This window comes from Leptopilina heterotoma, unplaced genomic scaffold (assembly GCF_015476425.1).
Source record: "Leptopilina heterotoma isolate Lh14 unplaced genomic scaffold, ASM1547642v1 Lhet_209, whole genome shotgun sequence".
NCBI classification, from domain to species: domain Eukaryota; kingdom Metazoa; phylum Arthropoda; class Insecta; order Hymenoptera; family Figitidae; genus Leptopilina; species Leptopilina heterotoma.
The window spans coordinates 1,337,098-1,361,346 of record NW_025110924.1 but is presented as its reverse complement, the minus strand read 5'-3'; positions in this window follow the sequence as shown (position 1 = coordinate 1,361,346).

The following is a 24,249-nucleotide window of genomic DNA, read 5'->3' as shown; positions in this document are numbered from 1 at the left end:
GATTTTGCTATTCATGTTTTCTCTTAATTGAAGCAATCAAATTGTATATGAAATAGCAAAAAGCAAGATAATAATTGTCTGCATTTGAATACAGCTTGTTCAGCTTTAATTCGCTAAAAATTTTAATAACGCGTTTTTCAACAATGTGAATCTTTTTCTTCTTTTTCTTTTTTGCTTTCTCTCTCTGAATGTCAATCAGTTAAATTGTTTCGTTTCACTTTAAAATATTGATTCCGTTAAATTATCTCTATTCAAATCTTATTTATCCGTGAAATTGAATTGTGTATGAAATTATTATTCAATTAAAAATTCTTTCAACATAAAAGTTTATAGTTTATCATTAAATATCGAAGAATAAAGAAAAAAAATAATAAATAACAATATTTAATATTTTTATTATCAAACGAATGTATTATTAGTAAATTGTTATTTTTAACTATTGAATCAATATCTTCAATTAATATAATTATTTATATCAATTATTATTGAAAATTAATTTAATTTAATTATATTTTTGCTCTTTTGGAAACTTATATAAATTAATACAAAACTATTGAAATTATTATTAATTAATAAAAAAATTTTAAAATTAAATAAAAAGTTTCAATTAATTATTTTGACCTTTTAAATAATTTAATTAAAAGAGTTGACTATTAAAAATTCGATGAGTATCATTATTATTTCAATATTCATACATCGTTCTTTTTATTAAACGTGTAAAACAAATGAAATGGAAAATTTATCATATCGTTTTCGAACAGATAATGTTGATAAATTTTTTGTTTTTACATAAGCCACGATTTAATAATATTTTTATTAAAGTTTCACGAGCTTTGCAGACGTGCAAAAAAAAATAAGGAAAGCTCGCTTGTGATAAATCCTCTTACGTAAAACCCCTAACCAGAAAGTATAATCTTGTATAAATATCTTGGTTTTCTAAAGAAACACTTTTCAAGTGACTTTGCACAAAAAAAAGAAAAAGAAAAAAAATTAAAAATCCTAAAATCAACGGCAAATTTCAAATCAAGCAAAAAGTATACTTTAAATTTTTTTTATATAGTAAAATATGAATCATAAATGTTTCCATTTAATATGAATTTTTTCCCAAATTATTCCCCGTATTTATATTAAATAAGTTACAAAAAATTGGATTATAAATAAATAACAATTTTAATGTCATATTTAATTACTTAATAATACCCGTACTTTTTCATTTTCATAATTGGTTCCACCTGTTTGCGGTATATAATCATGCTCGAGCAAAATGACATTAGGAAAACCCCAAATTACATTTTATACAATATGATAAATCATCTCTGTTCTAATTATAATAATTCACTGTTATTACCAAATAAACAGATTCCATTTTCCTCTACTTTTCCACACTTCTGCTTTTTTAATAGGTAAGAGATCTTCTAAGTATTTAATTAAAAACTTGATTAAGCAAATTTTCAAATAAAATTTTTTTTCTCATTTGAAAGCATTATTTTCAAATTCATACAATAATAATAATAATAATCTATTTTTAGTTTTTTGGAAGGGAATAAATATAAATCAGCATAAATAAAAAAGATATAAAAACAAATATAAATAAAAAAGTAAAAAAGAAAATAAATATTGAAAATTAATCAATTCTTGAATATAAAAAAGTGTTACTTCCTTTTTAATGAATATTTTCTACAATAAATTATCCTGAGTTAAAAAAAATAAAGACTTCTAGTATTTTTTTCAAATTATTAATTCCGTTTTCCATTTTTGGTTATTATTAATACGAAACGGAAATTTTACTTTCAAAAAAAAATTTCAACTTTTGTCTATACTAATCCTGAACCTGCCGAAATATTTAAAATAAATAAATAAAAATACTTAATTGTACAAAATGACGAAAATACTATTTAATAAGAAATGAAAAAAAAAGTTAGGAATTAAAAAAATAAAAAAAAACTGTAAATAAATTTACAAATTCTCAATTATATGAATGTTATGTATAATAATTTTAAGTAAAAAGTGTTTATAGAACATGGTAGAAACCATTTCATATTATATATGGGTCATTCTCACAATCGAGACACATGACACGTACATTAGATTTTTAAAAATAAATAATAATAATTTTTCAAAATCTTTACGTCCTAATAATAGCATTCATCATGATTTAATCGGATCCTATGAAAAATAAATCAAAAGTTTGAAATATTTAAAGATAAACGTGTTTATATAGCATAAAAACTCCCCTCCGTTACCGTTCATGAAGTAAGTTTCATTTATAGAAAAGGTATTATATTAATTCTGTAATACAAAAAAATCTTTTGCCCGGTAATATCTACTTATTATTTTATTTCGAATTCAATCATGAAAAATAAAGTAAAATATTTGTTAGTTATTTTTACCTAGAATTAAATTAGTTTTGTGCAGAAATAAAACTCCCCTCCGTTACCGCTCACAAATATAATTATAAAATATAAACAAAAACGATAAAATAGAAATAAATACATCAAAACTCTTTGTAGTGTCAGTATAGTTATGGTTATTGCATAAAATGATGAAACAAAATGAAAACAATTAGTTTTAAAAGAATCTTTAGTTTGTCAGTGTTCATCGACACAATAAAAACTCCCCTCCGTTACCGCAGTAAATTTAGTTTTTAGGATGTAAATAATAATAATTTTTAATAATCTTTAAAACTTTGTTTTATTTAAAAACAAAGAAAACAAATGCTGTCATTAATTTATTTATAATATTTATTTTTTTTATATTATAATCATAACATTTTGAAGCTGTATAATGGAAGAAAACTCCCCTCCGTTACCCATGGTATATTTCCATTACACAGCACGTAAATTACAGACTTTATTAATCATCGGATTTGCCTGAAAATCGTTACTCGGGGGTTTTTAGAGTTGCTGATTACGAATATGATAATAATTTTTGAAAATTCAAAATGGCGGATCCAACAAAGCGGACAATTTTTTAAAATATTCATCGGATTTGCTTGAAACTCGTTACTAGGGGGTTTTCGGGGTTGCTGATTACGAATCTCATGTCAGTTTTTGAAAATTCAAAATGGCGGATCCAATATGGCCGACATTTTTTTTCAAAACTGCTCAGATTTGCATAAAATTTGTTACTTGGTGGTTTTCGGGGTCGCTGATTACGAATCTGTTATTAGTTTTTAAAAATTCAAAATGGCGGATCCAACATGGCGGACACTTTTTGAAAAATTCATCGGATTTGCTTGAAACTTGTTATTAGCGGGTTTTCGGGGTCGCTGATTACGAATTTTGGGTCAGTTTTAAAAAATTTTAAATGGCGGATCCAATATGGCGGATAATTTGAAGATTGATGCTATTCGATAGAAATTCGTTCCTCAGGGGTTTTTGGGGTCGCTGAATTCGAATTTGATGTTTGTTTTTGAAAATTGCAAATGGCTGATCTAGTATGAATAATTAATTAGATTGGCTTAAAACTTGTCGCTCTGGGGATTTCGGGATTTTGAATTTTCAAAAACTGACATCGGATTCGTAATCAGCAACCCCGAAAACTCCCGAATAACGAGTTTCAAGCATACCCGATGAATTTTTGAAAAAAGTGTCCACTATATTGGATCCGCCATTTTCAATTTTCAAAAACTATCTTGAAATTCATAATCAGCGACCCCGAAAACCCCCGAGTAACGAGTTTCAAGCAAATCCGTTAAATTTTTGAAGAAAGTGTCTGCCATATTGGATCCACCATTTTGGATTTTGAGAAACTGACATCGGATTCGTAATCGGCGACCCCTAAAACCCCTGAGTAACGAGTTTTAATTAATTTTCATCAATTTTGAAACCCATTTAGCTGCGAGAAATTTTCAACAAAAATTCTGATTAAAAAACATTAATTTTTAATACTAATGTTGATAAAGATTGTAACCACGTATTTTATAGGCTTATTAGGATCCCCCTTTTGCCAAAGGACTAATAATAAAAGTGAATTTTCAACTTTTTTTAAAATGAAATTTCAATTCTGAATTTGTTCATTTCTAGAGATTGACCCATATAAATGTCACTCGTCACGTGAACCCACAAATTTTATGATATACCTGAATGTATTTTTTGTATATAAAAAAAAAATATGCACACAAATGTGGGAACACATAGATTTAAGTGTTATTGTTAAATTTAGAAAAAATCGTTTAAAATACCTGAATTGTTGTAAAAAAAATAATTTAACTATTATTTCATCATTTCATTATTATTTTTTATTATTATAATTATTATTACTATTAGTGCAGTTAACATAAATATTATTTTTATTATAATTATTGTATTAATATTGTTACTAATATTTTGATACTATTTTTTATTCTTATTGCCTCTATTATTGTAATTAAAATTAATATTAGGTAATTAACGTTAATTAAAATAGTATAAATAATAAATATATACATTTATTTATTAGTTTCTTTACTTATTCATAGAACCGAAAAATATTTATTTTAAACAAATATTTTCAATTTATTGTAAAATAGATATTATTAACAAAAGAGAAAATAAAAATATTACAACAAACACGAGGACTTATGAAGAAGTTTTGAAAAAAGATCTGTACGAAATTAGTTTTTATTTGCAAAATTAGAAAAGTACGTTAATTAATAATTATATTAATTAGTTAATTAATTTCTTTAATTAAAAAATTAAATAATAGGACAAGTTTTATAATAATTCTTTATTAGTTATAATTAAGTTCTTTTTTTAATTTTCATATAACTTTTATTTTAATAAATAAAATTATTTGCTTCAAAATTTTTATTCTTACAAGAAAAATATTAAGGGCATTTGAACCTTGATGACGTTACAGATTGTGCAAAGCATGTGTGACGTCATCAAGGTTCAAATGCCCTTAAAAACTTTGAATAAAATTTTCACTTTTTTTTCTCAAATAACACCAACAATTTTTTATTGTCCTTCTGTTAATATTTTTCCCAAGAATGAAAATCTCATGAAGGCAAAAATGTATCAAAGAAATTAAATTTTATGAAAAGTCAAGTGTTTTCGAGCACTGTAAAAGTACCAAAAAATAATAATAATAATATTAAAAATAATAAATAATATAAAAAATTATTAATAATAGTACGAAAAAATAAACGATAAGAGTAAAGAATAAATTTCAAAAGACAAAATATGTTTTTCGTAATCTCAAGTAAAATTTATTTAGATAATTATTTAGAATTCTAAACAATTACTTTTTTTTATTTATAAAAAAAGTCTAACTTCAAAAATAAGTTTCAAAAAAAAAATTTTACTTTCAAATTACACAGTGAAATTTAGAAACTGGTACTGTATTTTTCACTTGCAGAAAACAAAAAGGAAATTTATCAAATTTATATTAAAAAAAAAATTGTAACAAATTTTTTTCAAACTACAATTTTCCAAAAAAATAATAAAAATAACAACGAATATCGCACACCAATTTATGCTAGTAAAGCACAATATATTTTTCAAATTCAAATATATTTCTTATTTTCAATTGTCAAGGTACATTTTAAGAAAGATATTTCAAAAATTTAATTTCCTTTTTCTTTTTCAAAATAAATAAAACGCGACGGCGCATTTCTTTTGACATGTTGTACCAATTTCGTAATTTCCTGCAAAATGGAAAGAGAACATAAGTTGTACATTATTTGTAGAATTTAAAGCAGAGAGTTCAAAATGAAAATATACACACGGATACATTTATGAAATTTCTCTAAATGTATAACTTATAAAATATATATATATAGATGTCTTAATATAATCATTATATAAATAAGAAATTTTTGTTAAGATTAATATCATTTTGTGATACTTGCTCTAAAATTGTGGGAATGCACAAATTTATGCGCTTATAAATAAATATTATGTACAGTGCGTGAATGTAGAATATTAAAGTGAATATATTATATAATCGAGCGCAGAGAATTATAAAATCAAGATGAAGACGAAAATTTGTCGTTAAAACTCATAAAAAAAACTACTTATTGTTATTCAACATAATCATTACAACAAAGGCACTAATATAACATTTTTATTCAGAAAATGAAAACTAATTACCAGAAAAAAAAATCAAATAAAAGTTTTACGAAAAACCATATTTTTTAATTCAACTAAAAATTCAAAATTATAAAATAAATTAATAAGTTTATCAATAATTAATTAATTACTTTAATTAATTTATATAAATTAATATAAATTAATATAAATATTAATTAAACATTAATAATTAATTAATCTAAATATTAATATTAATTTCTATGAATTAAAATTATAAACTTATTTTATAAATTAAATAAAAAAAAGTTTAAAATAAAATAATAGTAAAAAATTATATTATTAGGTATTTTAAATTTTTAACTAATTGAGTCAATTAAAACATTTTCGAAATGAAAAGAAAAAACTGTGATTGGATAAAAATTTATCTATTCTTAAAATTACGTTAAAAAATTTTTTTGTCCTACCTGCACGGAAAGTATGTCATTTCGGGCACTTAAGGCGGGCGCAAAGTAACACATTACGCCCGGGAGTGGGGGAAGCGGGCGGAAAAGTATTTTGCGCCCGCTTGTATGACGTCAGCGGGCGGTAAAGTATTTTCCGCCCGCTTCCCCTACCTCCGAGCGGGCGGAAAAGTATTTTGCGCCCGCTTGTTAATTATTCGATTTTCTTCATTAAAATGCGACATTTTCGACTTTCTTTTTATGTTGACTATAGAACTGCAAACATTTTCAACTTGTTTTATTTTGTCTATAAAAATTTGCAATTTTTTTTTTATTTTCTCTAAAAAAAATAATGAGACATTTGGTTTTGTTCCCATTTCGTTTATCAAAATTGTCAATTTTAAAAGTTCTTGTTTCAGTTTTGTTCAATTATTAATTACTACGTTCTAAATAAATACTATGTTTCCAGAATACATAGTTTTTTATTTCTATTTTAAAACTTCTATCATTATAAACTTCATTCGATGTAATGTTTATATAGAGCTTAATTTTTAACTAATATGAGCGTTTAATCGTGCGTGCCCTCAATGTCATACTTTCCATGCAGTTAGGACAAAAAATTATGTTCGCATCATGGGCGCAAAGGTGATTACGACTTTGGCGAAATTTCGGGACCTCGGGGACACTTTCGCTCCCTCGGCTTCGCCTCGGGCGCGAAATTGTGTCCCCTCGGTCCCTTCATTTCGCCATCGTCGCAATCACCTATTTTGCGCCCTTGTTACGAAAATAACTATTATTTTACACATCGAAAATTTATCTTTTCTTTTCGATTATTTTTAGTTAAAAATTTTCTAAAGACATTTGAACCATTTAATGAATAAAATAATTTGTCACTTTTCTTTCCGAAAAGTAAAAAAAAAAATTTGTGTGACAATCTTTCTCTGAAGAATGTATCAATCGAAAATAAAAAAAAGGAATAAAAAAAATTGTTCGAATCGCGAGAAAAAATTGTAGATTTTTAATACGTTTGCGAGTGCGAGAGTGGTATGATTAAAAATGCAAAAATGGGTTGTGAATATTTCTTTTGTTCTTATACACGGTGAAACAAATTTCACAACGCGCACAGAAAAAAAACTACTGTAAAACGAAGAAAAGTCAAGAAATAAAAAGGAAAAAAAATTAAATAAAATAAAATAACTTTTCTGAGAGTGAAAATATGAATTGTAATTTACCCCCAACTTTTTTTCAGTAATTTACCTAAACTTTTTTTATATATATAAAAGATAAGTATAATTATTCTGATTTTTTATTCTCTAAATATACATTTTTTACTCTCATTAGAGAATTTTTATATTACTCGAATTTTATTTTATTCTTAAATTATTTATTTTTTGTTTAATTTTTAAATAAATTTATTATTCTATTATTGTAGATAATCATGTTTACCATTATTTATATTCATTATTTAGTAATCATTAATTAACTATTTATGATTTAAGAGAATTTTTTTTTACTCATAAAGTTCAAAAAAGATTTATTCAAAAACAAGTGCAAGTTTCGCAATTAATTTTTACGGAAATAAAAAATATTCAGTGAAAAGAAGATATAAAGGAAGGTAAGTTTTCAAATTAAATTCTTCATTACACGTCGGAGAAAAAAAAATAAAGTTCAGTAAATAACAATTCATTAAGTCTCCCTCACCGTCTTTTCAAATATTTCGTGCAAAGTTTCACTTACGCTAAGAAGCAACGTCAATCAAGTAAAGGAAACTTTTATTAGTTTCAAAATTCCTATCCATGTTTATTTCCGCGTTGTGTCTCTCTCTTTTTACTGCTAGTGAAAAATGATGAGTATTTTGGTCCTTTAAATATTTTACACGCAACTTAATTTTACCAACAAAACAAAAACAAAACAAAAATTGTAAACGATTTTTTCGTTTTTGTTTTTTCGTCGATAAAATTAAATTTAAAAAAACAAAATTTTTCCAAATTTTTCAAATAAAATTTTTAAAAAATTAAAAAATAAAAAGTTTGCACGCTCAAAATTTGGGGAACATAAACAATTCCTAATATTCTAAATTACCAACTGGAAAATTTATAAAAAAAATTTTTTCCTAAAAAGGAGTTTTTTTGTTGAAAATATTAAGCATTTTACTAATTCCAAAGTCATTTTCTAAAAATTCAAACTTGGAAAAAATCAAATGTGACAAAAAGCAAAACGTTTTTGTGTTTTTCTTTTCATGTTTAGATTGCTGGCATTATGTATCTTTCGAACTATGTCCTTCAACATGTTCGTTATTGAACAAACAATAAACTTTTTACAACGTTGATATTTTAACTTCAAGGATGTGTCCACCACCTCTTAACAATGAAGTACTTTTACAGTTCTTATTACAATGTACTACAAAAAGGGCATAAATCATACTTTGTATACTTTTTATGTGCATTTCTTTTTCACACATATTTTCAAGCTTACAATGTCAAATTATATTTTATATCCACATAATTTTATAATTTATATATTTAAATTTATATTTATTTAAATTTATGATGACAAAAATGTGAGTAATATTAATATTTCTAATAATAATAGAATTAATAATAATAAAATAATAATACATTAAAGTCAACTAGCACTCTAATTTAAGGTGATAAAAAAAATAATAATAATAATAATAACAACAATAATATAATAATAATAATAAAAATAAAATAATTGAATTTCTGCAATAATTTGTAATTGCTTCAAAATTCAATTTGTTTTAGTGTTTTTAACTAAAATTCTTCTATAAATCCATTATTTTTAATAATCATTTAAATATTTATTAAAAAATTTAACTAATTTCAGAAGAATTTTAGTTTAAAAAATTTTTTTTAAATCTAAGAAGTTTTTTTTATATTTCTAATTAAATTCATTTAAAATTGAAATTTTACAAAATTTTAAATCAAAATCTTTTAAAGTTTAACTACTTATGGAAATTGTAAACACAACTTTTTTAAAATTGAATTAATTTTGAAATATTTAAGTGAAATTAGATTTCAAGAATAAATACAATAACTTTAGAAAACAACAATTTTCCAGGATTTCGATCAAAATTCCCTGACTTTTCCAGTTTTTTTCAAGGTTTATAAAATTCCCTAACATTTCATAATTCATAATTACGAATAATAATAATATTGATAAAAAAAATATTAACAAAAAAAAAGAAGAATAAGAGTAATAGCAATTTTAAACAAAAAATGAATTTAATTAATTAAAAAGAAAATGCCACTTAAAAAAATTCTATATTGAATTTGTTTTTAGGGGAAATAAATTATTTTTCACTGTCACTAAATCCATTTTAAAACGAATTTTCGTTACCACAGTTTAATGCTGTCATTTAGCTTGAAAGCTTGTGAACTTTAAAATGTCAATCAGAAAGAATAAGTAAAAGACTTATACTCCCTCTCTCTCTCTCCCTCTCATTCTCTCTCTTTTCTGTCTTAAATCCCCTTCAACAATTCATTTCAGAACTCTTTTCTCTATACGCTTATATATATTTCCAAGTAAAATTGTAAATCTTCCTTATCTCCTTATTCTTAAATTTCTATACATTGTTAACGTTTTCCAATCTTCCATCAATCGTATAATTGACTATATTTTTACGCGGAGCAAGAAAAAGAGTAAGAGAGAAAAGAGAGAGAAAAAAAGAAAGAGAGGAGAAAGAAAGATTGTTACGGTATACAATATAAAAATAAAGGGACAAAAAAGTGTATCACGTTTAATATATCGCACAAGAAATTTGATAGATTTTCAATGAAGTTTTTTCTCCAGTGATAGAGAAAGAGAGAGAAAGAGAGAGAAAGAGAGAGAAAGAGTGAGAGGGAGGGAGAAAAGCGTATTGTTAGATGAGAACTTTTTTAAAACATTTTTGTACTCGGATAAAGTTGCAATATAGTTTCAAACCATCCTGACAATGTAGCATCGGCTATTAAAAATTCTCTCGTAAAATCCCGACAGCTTTGTGAATTTTTACTATAACAATATTCTTATATGCATTTGCACGAATTTTCAAAACTCGAAAAAAATCCATTCTAAACTATATGATTTGAAGAAAAAAACTAAAAAAAATATTTGGTTATAAAAATTTCTAACTGTAGAATTAATTATTTTTAACACCTCGAAAATTATTATTATTATTATTATTATTATTATTATTATTATTATTATTATTATTATTATTATTATTATTATTATTATTATTATTATTATTATTATTATTATTATTATTATTATTATTATTATTATTATTATTATTATTATTATTATTATTATTGTTGTTATTGTTGTGTAATTTTTAATTATTAATAAAATCTAATAAATATAAATTTCAGAAATTATTTTTCAAAAAATTAAATACGAAAACGTCCTTTTTGCAATTATGTATAGTTGTGACAAAAAACGAAGATTCGACAGCTATAAGAAAAAGAAGAAGAAAAGTAAGAAAAGAAAAAAACCTCAAGTCTCTAAGAGAAATGCAATGTGCAATGGTTCTTTAGATTCTCACAATTTTTCAAATGAATTCACACACAAAGTAAGCAGCAAGAAAATCAAGGTAAAAACGATGACGTATAAGTAGGTGATCGTCATTTTGAAATTTAAAACCCTGTGGGCACTATATTGCAAAAGGCGAAAGCAATATTTTTACGTATCGTTTAAATGCATTCGATAAGATCATGTCTCCTAGAAAAATGCATTTTTCCCTTCCCCATTTCTTCTTCTCTTTCAAAAAAATTCCTCATAAAGGACAAGTGCCATTTCCTTTCTCTATGGCGCATCGTTTCACTTCAAATTTCTTACAACGGAATATAAATTCCAAAATAAATTAAGTTAATAAATTTTTAAGTAAACCATTATCTTTTAATTAAAGTACTTATTCCTATCAACAAATATTATTATTATTTTTATTAATATTATTTTTATTATTATTACTGTAATTATTATTAATAATATTATTATTACTATTATTATTATTACTATTATTATTATTACTAGCAATACTCCACAATAAATGACAAAGAGAAAAAAAGGTAAATTTTTATTTTCAAGAAAGCTTTCGAAAATTAATTCCAACGATGTGCGTTATTGATAAGAGAAAAGATTTTTTTTTTCTCTATAAAAAGAAAGGAGAGGACACCTCTTATTATACGAAATCTCAATTCTCTTCGAACTCCATTCGCCTGGCAGTAACCATTTCCATTATGTTTCGCGAACAAAATTGTTTCTCGCGATCATTTTCTACTTTACAACCTATATCCAAGTTCTTGAGAGCATCCGGTCTCCTTGCCAATATCGACGGCACCTATTCTCTCAATCTCTCTATTTTCTATCTCTATATATATATTATTGGTCGTACTGAAAGCTGTTTCGGATGCAATGGAGTCTCATCAAGTGTGTTGATCTTCCAAGAGAGGTGACTTTAAATGATCGACTTTCAACTACGAATAAAAAAGAAATAAAAAGAAAGAAAATGTAACTCTATTCCCAAAAAAAAAAATAATACAAAAATATTTTTTCTGTACCTCAAAATATTTTTGTTGGCAAATAAATTTCTATCTGGTTGAGAATTTTTAATTTTGGTAAATTTTTTTTTAACAGCATATCTTTTCGTGCTGGGATTATAAAAGTTTTCCGAAGTAAAAAGCTATCTATTGAAGCAGAAAACTTTCATTTCCCTCCGAGGAATAAAAAAAATATATTTTAAACCTACACTGTGTGAGTGAACGTGTCTTTTATACAATCAATAGTAACCACACACGATTCTATTTCTCCTTTTCTTATTCTTCTACTACTTCTTTCTTTCTTTTCTTCTTTTTTTTTTCTACACACACTTAAGTAATTGTAACAAACGGCTGGTGAACGCCAGTGCGGTAGCATTTTCCAGTTCCGAAAGTTTGTAACAAATCTACGTGTGCAACTGCAAAATTCTACAAGCAAGCAGCTTTCCAAGCTGAATTGGATTAAGTAGCTGAATCCGGTTGGGTTTCGTAATTACCACTTTTCGAGAATGTATGGAAATGGCATGAGAATTGCTTTGGCTTAACATGTAATTGGACACTGGTGGAAATAAATGTCGTATACTTTTCAACTCTTTCGACTAATAAAGAAATTTCTAATTGAATTCTCTAACATCTCCCGCAACGATATATATATATACAGGGCTCGAACCACAGTGAAAGTATTTAAAAATACTGACTTTACGGACCAAAAATGAAAAATTACGGGATCAATTACTAACGAAAATATAACCAGTCCGAGTCAAATAAGAGAACCTTTTTATAATAAAAAATTATATAATATAAATTCAATTATAAATAATATACTATAAATTCAATTTTTTCATAACTATAAAACATGAAGATATCGATAACTCCGAGTCTTCGACTCGGAGTGATCGATTTCTTCATGTTTTATAATAATTAAAGATGACCGAGTGATAAAATCATTTATAATTCAATTATTATTTACAAGAATTTTTAAATAAAATTCTTCTTTAAATCGATTATCTTTATTAATTTTTAATAATTTTCGAAAAAGTTTTTTGACAATTTTCAAATCCATTTGTTTACAATATTCAACTTTACGAAATTTCAATTATTCGTAAATTCTTCAATTAAATAAATATTAGAATATAAAAATAATTGAAAATAATATTAAAAAAATTCAATTAAACTTTTTCAAGATAATTAATTTCAAAATTCAATTATTTTTAAAAATTCACGCTATATTGCTTTTAATATTCAATTATTATCTAAAATTTAAACTCAAATTCATTTTTATGAAATGAAAATCAATTTTTATTAGAAAATTCTACTAGAATTCAATTATTTAAATCAGGGTGGCCGCAAAATTTTATTTTCAAAATTCCCTGACTTTTCCCTGATTTCCAGTTTTTTCCTGACTTGCGGCCACCCTGTATTAAATACAAATAAAATGCAAATAAATAATTTATTGAATAATTGCATGCTTCTTAAAATTCAATTCCCATAAAGAATCTTTATCAACAAATTTTCAAATAATTGAATTTTATCAACGAATTTTAATAAAATTTTTAAGAATAATTACATTTTTCGAGAAATTCGATTAAAATTGTATTAAAAATAATTGAAATTCTGCGATAAGTTTTATTATTAGTGAAAATAATTGAATTTTTAATAAGAATTTTACTACTTTTGAATAATATTTAATTTTAATTTAATTATTTTTGAAAATAATTGAATTTTTGCAATAATTTCTAACTTTTACAAAATTGAATTTTTTTCGTGTTTTTAACTAACCATCTTCTATAAATACATTACTTTTAATAATTTTTTAAAAAGTTCTTTAAGAATTTTCAAATTCATTTGTTTACAATTTAATTTTGCTAAATTTCAATTATTCGTAAATTCTTCAATTAAATATAATTTAGAAAATAAAAACTATAAATAATTTCAAAAAAAAATTCGAAATTAAAGTTTCTCAAAAAAAATAATTCCACAGAATTGTTAGTTAAAAATATAAAAAATTCTTATTTTCAAAAATTTTAATCTGAAACCTTCTCAAAATTCAATTATTTCTAAAAATTTAAGCTCTAATGCTTTTAAAATTCAATTATAATCTAAAACTTTAACTGAAATCCATTCTTAAATCAATGTTTATGAGAGAACTCTTCTAGAATTCAATTATTTAAATACAAAAATAACAATTTATTGAATAATTGCATGTTTCTTAAAATTCAATTCCCAAAAAGAATTTTATCTAGGAATTTTTAAATAACTGAATTCTTTAGACGAATTTTAATAAAATTTTAAAGAATAATTACATTTTCCGAGAAATTTGATTAAAATTGTATTAAAAATAATTGAAATTCTATATTGAGTTTTATATTTATAAAAATAATTGAATTTATAAAAAGAATTTTATTATTTACGAAAATAATATTGAATCCCCTTAAAAATTTTATTATTTATGAAAATAATAGAATAATTACAAAGAAATTTATAAAAAAATTTGTAAGTAATGAAATTCCTGTGAAATTTTGCAAAATAATTGAATTTTGCAAATAGTTTTATTATAAAATTCCTCCACATAATTGAATTCTCGGGAATAATTTTGATATTTATCGTCATAATTGAATACTTTTGAAGAATTATTTAAGTAAATAATTGAATTTTATTGGGAAGAATTTTATTAAAATATAAAAAAATAATTTAATTATTTCAAAAAAATGTAATTAAAATTGTATTTAAAATAAATATAATTGATTTCTTTCGAACAATTTTATAAAAGTATTTGAAAATAATTTAATTCCTGTTAAAAATTCTAATATTTTTTAAAATTTTTTATTTATTTAACAAGTATATAATTGAATTCTTGCAAAGAATTTTATTAACATTTTATTACTTATGAAAATAATTAAATTATGGCGAAAATTTTTAATAAAATGTTTTAAAGGAATTCAATTTCTTTAAAAATTTAGTTATTTTTGAAAATAATTGAATTCTTCATAAGAATTTTATAAACATTGTTTTAAATAATTAATTTTTTCGAAATAAAACGAATATTATGAAAATTTTATTTTAAATAATTGAATTCTTGTGGAAAACTATGTTTATGGAAATAATTGAATTTTTCGATTAATTAATTTAAAATAGTATTGAAAATAATTGAAATTCTTTGACGAATTTTTTTTTATTTATAAAAATAATGGAATTATGCTTAGAATTTTATCAAAAATATTTTCAAAAAATTGAATTTCCATGAAAAATTTTATTATTAGTGAAAGTAATTGAATTATTGTGAAAAATTGTATAACAATTTTGTTAAATAATTGATTTTTTCGAAATCTTTTTGAAAATACTATTCTAAATTAATTTAATTTCTGTGGAAATTTTATTATTTATGGAATGGAAGAAAACGTCAAAATTTTGTAGGATTTTTTAATAATTAACGCTGGATGTGAAGTAATTATAAACAATGTCAATTGTTAATAACAATTGACAGGAGTCAAAGTTAAGTGTAAAAAGCGAATTTCTTTGAAATGAAAAATTGCTTTCTAAAAATGAACATTATTTTTGAATTTGCTAAATCGATTACTACATTCCACATTATATAAAAATTAAATTTTTTAGAACAATAAATTCTAAAATTTTTTAATTTCCTTTTAATTTATAAATATATTTTTCTTATTTTTATAATTTTCATTTTGTAATTTTATAAATTTTTCATAAAAACAAAGTGAAAGGTATTAAACCCGTTTCCCTTTGAATTTACATAAAGAAAAATTATTTTCTCGAATACTCATTAGCTTCTTTTTTTTCTCTAGTGGTTCATCTCTTTTTAGAGTGTTTCCTTAAAGTAATATTAATTTGTCACAAAACTTCTCGAGTTCCCAAAGCGACGCTGACTATGTTCTATGTATATACAGTTAATTCAAGCTTAATGAGAGCTTTTTTTTAAAAGCAAAAAAAAAAATGTTGTCAAGAATCTACTTCAATTATTATATCATGAAGGTATTAAAAGTAATTCTATTTAGTCTTATAGAATCATTTCTTTTCAAATTTTTTTCTTTCTTTTCCAGAAAATCTAGAGACCCTTGGATGGGTAATTAATTAAAGAATTATAAGCTTTAGAAACAAGCGACAGATGATGCTTGTTATAAGGACAAAATAATGACTCATCAAAAGCTTGAATAGCACCCGTGAATAATTCTCCGATATATTGGGAATTTTTTTTTTAATTTAAAAACAAATTCAAAAATAATTTTCATTTTTAAAAGGCAATTTTTATTTTCTACATTATAATAAAAATAATAATAATAATTATACCTATTTCTTTATAAGAAATGCATTTTTTAAATTAAAAATATAATAAATAAAATTCCAATGAAAGAATCGTAGGGAAATTTTAATTTCAATATGAATAAAGTTATTTGATGTTCTGTTATGAGAGCGTGAGAATTTATATTTATTATTTTTGTTCTTGTTGTTTGTTTAAAAGAAAAATAATGAAATGGTGAAAGTATTTTTTAAGTTTGAAAGGAGAATTTTTTCAAACGAAAAAAACATTTCAATGCATTAATACAAGAGTACGTATTGTTAGAGACTGCAAGTACACAATTTAGAGAAACGACAATTGTCGCGTAGAAAACATGAAAAAGCTTTTAACAAAAATCTCTTGGAGCACAATTTTCTTCAGTCTTTTATAGGTAAATCGGAACAAAGTTCAAAGAATAAAAGTCTCTACAAGAGTTTCGTTAATTAATTACAGTTCATTAACTCAATTAAACGCGCAAAGAACGATAAGATTTTATCCCTTATTTTTTTATTTTTCGCCATACATATAGTATATTATTAAAAATTCTTTTTACGCTAATTTATAATTAAAACACGACGACGCATTTAATTTTTCTTTATATTGATCCAATTACAAAAACATTAACTTTTTCTATTTTTATTTATTTACTTTAATATTTGCTACCTAATAATAATAATAATAATGACAATAAAAAAGTCGACAAGAATAATTATAAAAAGAAGAAAAAGAAAATTTAGAAAATAATTTTCTCCACTATTTTTCTATATTACTTTTTTTGATATAGAACATAATTTAAAATAATATTCTTAAAAAAGCAATTTTCCAGTATTATTGCAAATGGAAAAAAATTCCGAAAGAAAATTTTCTGTTAGCAATTAAAGTCAAAAGTAAATTTATTTTATAATCTAAACTATAAAGAGGAGAAGAAATAAAAAAAAGGGAAATACAAAACGGATATATTGTAACAAAAAAATTTTCTACTTTTCCGTGATTGTTACGTGTAAACAAAAAAACCATAGGTCAGCTTCATTTTAACCTTTGCCTATGGTGAAACACGCTCGTGAAAAAAAGCGATCAACATAAACATTGTCGAAATGTTTTCCTTCAATATAGTTTTCCTGTGTCATTTTTTTAGGGCCAATGACTGCAGCATCAGACCAATTTTCTCTCAAGAGCTATAACTCCGCACATTTCAAAGTATATATATAAAAATCCCAGTAAAAAAACGAAAATAGAGAAAAAAAAATATTTATCGAAAAAATTTCGTCGATCCAAATTTAAAATAAAAAAAATAGTTTCAGAAAAATAACAGAAAAGTAAAGAAAAAATAAATAATAAATAACAAAAAATAATAACAAAAAATTATATCAAAAAATATTAACAAAAAATAATACAAATAATTCAAAAACAAAGTTTCTAAAAAAAATTGCAAAAATGGTCTATTAGCAATTTTAATTTAGTTTAGAAATACCCTTTTATAAATTTTAGACTTCAGAATATCCAAAATCAATGTATACATTGAACATTTTATGTTTGACATTTATGACCATCATTGTTCGTTTATCGATTCTGTACCCCATTATATAAAATATACAAAATTGTGGAGACGAGCATTTAATAACAAAATCACCCCCCCCTCTCTCTCTCTCTCTCTCTCCCCAACAGCTAAAAAAGCAAATATTCATTTTATTAAAAGATAAATCCCATGAAATGAGTTTTCTAATTTAATAGGAATTTTTCTTCCCGAATATATATTGAATCTATTGAATCCAATATATACATACAATAAATGATGGAAACTTCAGATAAGAAAATTGAAAATTTTTAATACTATGATTCAGTGAATAATAACTTTACGTCTGAAGTGTATACTCTCTCTCTCTCTCACTAATCTTATATTCGATAGCAAAGTGAATTGCTGAAAAAGCTGTTTGAGGTTCTTTTTGCTTCAAGATTTTTCCTTCCTCTTTTTTTTTCTCTCTTTTAAATAGAAAAAAAAATAAAATGTAATCGATTTTACATTGCCAATAATAATAGTAAAAGGAAAGAAAGAAAGAAAAAGGCACAAGAGAAATTAACGAAGCAGTAAAAAGGCGAAGTCAATTTTACTATCTCCAGTATAGCAAAGCTAATAAAAGATATTCCCCTCAGCCGTGAAATACGATTTTGCAAGAGTAATACACGTAGGCATTCGAGTAAATTGCAAAAGGGATCTTTATTGCTAATCTAGTCAAAGCTTCTAGGAATTTATTCATCCTTGAACTAACACTGAATATTTATTTTAACTTCTGTATCGTACGACAAAAATTATTAATCTAATATGAATATTTTTAATTTCAAGGATATATTTTATTTATATTCAATATTTTATTTATTAATACCTATTCAATATTTTCATTCTATTTACTTTTTAATTTATTTCACCATTTTATTATTAATTAATAACTATTGTCTCTAATTTAGTACCCAAAATGAAAAACAAAAAAAAACCTTCGCAGTGCGCATTATTGTAATTCTAATATTTTAATCATAAATTAATAACTACACTGAACAAAAAATTTATTTGATTCAAATAACCGATTAATATTGACTATTATCAATTAAATATTTAATTGAATCAAATAATATTTATTGGAGTCAATTAAATGGTTCAATTCATATTTGCTTCAAATACTGAAATTATTGGTACAAATACCATTTAATTGATTCAAATAAATATTATTTGATTCAAGCAAATATTTAATTGATAACAGTCAATTAATCGGTTATTTGAATCAAATAAATTTTTTTTTCAGTGTATTTTTACAAAAAAAAAATTTTTTGTTCACGTAATTTTTTCATCGAGAATTTTAAATAGAAAAATTTTAAACAAAACATTTATTATTTGAACGTTCAAATAAACGATGATTTTTTTATATTTCGGTAAAATTTAAATTGTTTTAAAAAATGTTTCGTTTCATTAGAAAAATTTATTTTCGAATTTTCAAAGCGAAAATATTTTAAAATTTGCTTAGAAAAATTTCTTTCTTCTGAATTATTGATTATAAACGTTGTGAAATTTACTGAGAGGTTTAATATGTTTTCTTTTTCAACTTTTTATCAATAAATGTAATTTTCATTTGTATATTTAAATTATATATTATAAAAATAAAAACATTAATTATTAATCAATATATTATAATTACATAATTAATGTATTTAACTACATTAATTATTAATTCAGGCCTCGAATCGACTTTAAGGCGCAAAAAAAGTCGCTTTAGTCAATTAATGATTCAAAAAACAAGAAAAAAAATTTTTTTTCTTTTCAGTATTGTCACAAAAATTTTATTTTGCCTTTTATTTTGTTCTTGCCCTTCCAATGAATTCAAAATTTAATTATTTAAAAATTAAATAATTTTGTTAAATAAAAACTTCTAAATACTTGTTATTTATTTTTTTAAATGCATTCAAATAATTTAAAAAATTCAACATCAAAAATTCATAAAATTAACTGTTTCTAAAAATAAAACTGCAATCCATTCAAAATTTAATTATTTTTAAGAAATTTTAACTATACTTCTTCTCGCATCGATTAATTTTAATAATTTTACGAAAGCTTTTAGAGAATTAAATTATTTAAATACAAAAGTTCAATATTTCTTATGATTGAAACTGTGACGCCTCATGAATTTTATTTAAAGTTATTAAAGTGAATTATTGATACGTAATTAATAATTAGTTTTTTACAAAATATTTTTAAATACAGTTTTTTAATGAAAATAGATTTTATAAAAGTATTTTAAAATAATTTTTGAATGAAAACAGATTTTTTAATTATATATCAAATTAAAAAATTTCCTAACAATTAAAATTTAGTAAAAATGTTTAACAATATGAATTTTTTAAAACAATTTTAAAGAAATATTAAGAAAGAATTAATTTTTTGGAAGAATTTTAACATAAAACTTCGAAAATTTAATTGTCTTATTAATCAAAAATAAATTTTTAAATATTAAACTACAGCAATTGTTTGCACAAGAAAAATCGAAATAATTTTCATTTTATACCAAAAAAGCAATATTTTGTTGTAATATTTAAAAGGAAAGTAGAAAAAATCGCCTTTTTCGGTAAATATTGGAAAAAGTCGAAAAATTCCAACTATCCGAGGCCTGTTAATTGAATTATAAATATTAATGAAAAAATAAGATCCAAATTTTTATTTTACTCACTTATTTAACTCACTGCTTTACACAATATTTTCCAAGTCACTTTTTCGGAATTGATAATTTTGGATACTTTTAAATACATTTTTTCCTGATTGGTTCCAATACTTTTTCGATATTGATAATTTTGGAAACTTTTTAACATATTTTTACCAAATTGACTCCGATATCTAAAAAAAGATTAACATAATTAATAATAAGAATGATAAATACATTTCTTGCAATTAAAAATTAATTATTATAATAAAATAATAAATAAAGCAAATAATAAAAACTTAAAGTAATTTTCTTAGCGTATCGAAAATTTTATTTTACTTTCCCCCTAATTATGAGGAATTTATTGTCCACAACGCACAATTTATATATATACGTATAAGTGAATGCAACATAATTCAGTTTCAGTTTAATCTATATTTTGATCGTTGCAGTTTGCAAAATTGCAATTACGAAATTATATAAGCAAACTGAGATAAGCTATTACAATAATGAATGTTATCTTCCTCCCATTATCGTCATAGTATTAAGCCAATTTTCATAAATATCACACGAAATACGTATAAAAAGAACTATTATATCGTGTTTCGTTTACAAAAAAAGAGAGGGAGAAAAGAAGAAAACTTTAGCAAACAAGGTAATAAAGCTGTTAATTTAAATACAAAAAACGCGTTATACGAAACTTTCCAGTGGTGGTTTGTTCTTTTAAAAAACAGTAAAAAGTTACGCGTTTTACATTTGACTCTCTCATTTTTTTTACAACACACCAGAAAAGGGGGTTGTTTTCTCTTTCATGTTGCTATAACTTTTCAAGATGTTAATTTCAAATATAAAAAAGTAGCCTGTTTTGTACGCACTATTCCTCTCTATTTTTAAAACTTAGTATTATTTTCCCCAATAAAACAATGTCAGACAATTTTTTTCATTTCAATATCGGAAATGTAGTCTGGAAACAAATCATTTTTTTAGTATCAAATTTTATGGAAAAATACAGGGCGCGAACCAGTGAAAGTATTTAAAAAAACGGACTTTACGGACCAAAAATGAAAAATTACGGACCAATTGCTGACAAAAATAATTTTCGAAAAAGTTCTTTGACAATTTTCAAATCCATTTGTTTACAATGTTTAATTTTTCGGAATTTCAATTATTCGTAAATTCTTCAAATAAAAATTAGAAAATAAAAACTTAAAATAATATTTAAAAAATTCAATTAAACTTTTTCAAAAAAATTAATTTTAAAATTTAATTATTTCTAGAAATTCACTCTATATTGCATTTAATATTTAATTATTATCTAAAATTTTAACTGAAATTTATTTTTAAATCAATTTTTATTAGAAAATTCTAATAGAATTCAATTATTTAAATACAAATAAAATGCAAATAAATAATTAATTGAATAATTGCATGTTTCTTAAAATTCAATTCCTATAAAGAATCTTTATCAACAAATTTTCAAACATTTGAATTATATCAAAGAATTTTAATAAAAATTTCAAGAATAATTACGTTTTTCGAGAAGTTCGATTAAAATTGTATTAAAAATAATTGAAATTCTGCGATAAGTTTTATTATTAGTGAAAATAATTGAATTTCTAAAAAGAATTTTATTATTTACAAAAATAATGGACCCCCGTAAAAATTTTATTTTTTTAAATAATTTGAATTTCTAAAAAGAATTTTATTGTTTACAAAAATAATTGAATCCCCGTAAAAATTTTATTATTTATGAAAATAATTGAATGATTGCGAAGAAATTTATCAAAAAATTTGTAGATAATGAAATTCCTGTGAAATTTGTATTATTTTTAGAAATTAATTAAAAGTTTGTGTATAATTTTATTTAATTTTTTTTTAAATAATTGAATTCTTTTGGGAAATTTTATGAAAATAGTAGATATTGAAAATCATTGAATTGAGGAAAATTTTTGAAAATAAAAGTTACGGACTTTTAATGGATTTACTAGAAAAGTAATTAAAATGAAAAAAAATGCGAAACATGCTTTGAATAATTTCACGAAATAATTGTTTTTTAAATAAATTGAAAATTTCACCCAAGAGGTGAAAGATTATTTCCTGTGACTATATATGGGAAAACAAAACATTGGATCTTTATCTGAAAATAACGAAAATATTATTGTAGCACTTAAAATAAAATGCAAAGCACTTATCTCTGTTTTTCTTATGACAATATTTCGAAATTGGTCTGCGACTTTTTGTATATATATATTATTCTTTCTTGAAAATATTTCTCATTATTTCTATTTTCATATTTCTACTCACTTATTGTTATTAATAAACACATTATGTTTATTATTACTATATAATTGAATTCTGTTTTCTGTCATGAATAAAAAGTTGACTATTACATTGCAAATTAGAATTGAAATATCGAATTAAATACTTTTCTCCACAATAAAATGTCAGAAAACAAAAAAATCTTACCGGCGAACATAATTTCGATGTATTTTGTAGTAATTATAATAATCTTACTTGAAAGAAAGCATTATATTGCTTTTTTTATCTATAAAAGAGTTGCGGATTGAGATGAAGAATTTTGTAAACATAACCTAGCAACTATTGACAGATAATATTTTAATCTTTTTCAGAACTGATTTTTTATAACTTCACTTGTGCGATTAAATCCAAACAATTATTGCGATCAATTCAATTTTGTATATTGGGCAAATAGTATCGAAAAGTTTAAAAATAAATTAAAATTATCGAAAAAACAAAACACAGTGATGATATAGTGGGGGAGAATACAAAGTTGAGCAAAATACAGGGTTGGGTTGTTATGTTTCGAAACTAACGTGCAAGATGGCACCACTTTCGTAAAATATATTAACAATTTATATATTAACAATTTATTTAAAAAAAAATTCCGAAATTGAAATATTTTTAACATTCTACACATAGAAAAATTCCAAAAAGCAGAAAGTCTTACCTCATATTTTCTAATAAATTGATTCCATATATTTTGTATTCGTAATTTCGTACTTTAAATCATGACTTGATATTGTTTTCTAATCATAAATATTGACAATGTCAAAAAAATTTTCCAAACACAACTTTGCTGCAAATTTGCTTGACAGACATTTTGAGTCTTCTACGATTTTTTTCCTCTTCTTGTCTACGATTACTACTAACTTTTACAAATTTTCTCATATTTACAACAAATATTAATGAAAAGTTTTAAAATAATACTCAGATTTCAAGAAAAAAACCCGATAACTTTACTCGACAGAGGTCGAGTGAAAACTGTGAGGAAACAAAATGGCGGATCGTGCAAGGTTGGGTAGTACGCAGCGCCATCTGTCAGGAATTATTGGTACTATGATTACAATGAGACTTTTTCGATGTGTTTGCGACGACATACATTCTGTTTCTTTTTGCGCCAAGAAAATTGTGCCTTATTTTTTATAAATTTCAGTTTATTTTTATCCGGCTTGATAAAATTATAGTTGTTAATTATAAAATATTGACAGTAAATATTTTAATCGTCATAAGTGAAGTAACACAAATTTGCAATGTTAAAAGTTTTGCCAAGAATGTATAGTTGTGTTGTGACAATACAATAATTTTTTTTTATTTACAACATTCTGAATATTTTCAAGATTATAATAAGATTTGAAGCTGGATTATAATTTGCTAGGTAAGATATTTTTTCTATTAAAGTATTCTGATAAATCATAAAAATTTCATAATCCGCGCTCGCAGTAAAATTTGTTAACACTGTCAATAAGACTTTTTTGATGAGTT